Here is a 2,212-nt window from a genome sequence, read left to right on the forward strand (position 1 = left end):
GCATCCTAGTGGGTTTGGATTAGCACGTCCACCCCATTCCTGGGCAATTCCCTGCAGATGGGAGTAGTTGCCCTGGAGGTGCATGAGGTTGAGGTGGTGCTGGAGGAGGTTTCTTCTTCTTTAGTCTGTTAAGGACCTTTGATGGTTCTTGTATCAGTTGGGTCCTTGTCCCAGTCAAGTCCAAGATTTATCAGGTACCCATGATCCCTGAGATATCATCTTCTGTCTTGTTCCCATTCTTGAGATGGGATCTCAGGGATAGTTCCTTGGTATCTTTGTTAATGTTGATACCAATTTTTTGGTGTTTGAAATTGAGGGGCTAATAGCTCTATTATGCCTTCCATCTGTGGAAGCTACACTCCAAAGCGTAGAGTTTTCCCCAGCACTCCTGGGACTTATTACTGCCTTTTCTATAAACAATACAAGACTCTAAATGATTGTATAGGTAGTCAGCACACATGACCAGATGAAGTAATGATGCCTCATGTTTCTTTTTGATGGCACAAAATAATGGCAAATAAGCTGCTATCTGGTGTGGGTAGTTTATGATTTTCTTCTAGATGACAAGAAGGAAGTTGAGGAATTTTCCAGTCCTTATTAAATTTTGATTCGAGGTTGTGATATAGTCCTCCAAAGTCCTTAAGGATGTGTAAGGTGGGGTGATCACTCTTGGGGAGATTGAGATCCTCTGCACAGAGTCTTTGAACAACTGCTTCTTCTAGGAGATCTAGATGGAGTTCTTGATCTTCTCCTTGGTCTGTGAAATGCTCAGGAAAGGATGGAGGAATGGATGCATTTGGTGGTCTACATGCAGCAGGAGTTCTTATCCAGGTTCCATAGGATATTATAAATTCAGTAACACAACTGTCCCCAAATTATAAGAAAGATAAATGGACACAAAATTGTCTTCTGACCCTAATACCTAAATTTGAATCTGAATATCGAATAAGTGCAGCAGCTACACTTTCATCAGGTATTAACTCTAGTATTTACTGCCCAATGTTCTTATATTCATAATAACATACGAGAGCGTTCCTCAAGGCTGTATGATGAGGAGTGTGATGTTGATCACCATCTAGCTGCTTTCCAAGACGGGCTTCAGTTGTTGATACCAACTCCTCCAAAGATGGAGAGATGGTGCTACAGAGCCAGTCCCACACGCGTGTTTGCACAGTGCAACCCTGCTGCCTGTGCCCTTGGCACCCCAGGACTGCCCCCCTCAGCTCTGAGCATCAATCTTTTGTTGTGTGGTGGGTTTCAATTTCCATGCACGGTTCTGCAAGGCTTGGTGGAGACATCACCCATCTCCCTGGCATCACTTAGGAGCCCACCATGTCCTTGGTATTGGCTTCAGCAGCAGCACAGCCTCCCTGGGAAGAAAAGCCAGGCAGGGTAGATGCTCCTGACAAGGCCTGAGCTGTTTCCCCTCATTTGCTTTTCCAAGGGCTCAACATTTCTGACTGTCCTGTCCCCTTGCTGCGAGAGCTGAACTCTCCCTTGTTCAGCACGAGCGGCCCCTCGGGAGGACCTGGACGTCGGTCCAAAGTCTCGCATCGATAGAAACCGTTTGTATTTGTTGTGCGTTTACGCTGCTGGAAGCTGGCCGTTGTTAAAACCCGGCTGATCCCTATCCCACATTGCTTTCCCTGTGTTTATTAAGGGTCTCATCCTGCTCAGGGCAAAGTTTTCTCACCACTGGAGGATGTTTTATGGCAACTCTGTAGACCTGATGCCCTCGGGGAAGGTGTTCCCCAAGAGTGTTTTGGAGCCATCACCCCTCGCCCCACTCTCAGGGATGCTCAGCCCCCACAGCTGATGCTTTTTGGACCCTGGCTTGGATGAAGCATGGGGGGATGCCAGCTGCGAGACACCAAAACTCACCTGCCATGGCTCCTGCCATCTTTTGAACGATCATGGGCCTTGATCATGTGTGTGGTTGGTGTAAAGTCCTTTTGGCCACCCTGCACTCGCCAGGGTGGCAGCAGCCCCATGGGAATAGGATTTCCCCTTCCCTGGCAGGAGCCCAGCTTCCTTCCCTTTAGCTGGGGGGGTAGAGCAGCCTTAGTTCCCCCCCCCTCCATTTTCTGTGGCCCCCGAGTCCCCGGAAGGTCCCAGGGATGTCCCAGGATGGGGTGATATTTGCAGCCTCCCTGCGAGGGCGCAGCCTATGTGGGATCCTGCCCAGGAGGCACCAGAAGGTGGGGAAGGGAGT

The sequence above is a fragment of the Strix aluco genome, chromosome 10, assembly GCF_031877795.1.
Source record: "Strix aluco isolate bStrAlu1 chromosome 10, bStrAlu1.hap1, whole genome shotgun sequence".
In the NCBI taxonomy this organism is placed as follows: Eukaryota; Metazoa; Chordata; class Aves; order Strigiformes; family Strigidae; genus Strix; species Strix aluco.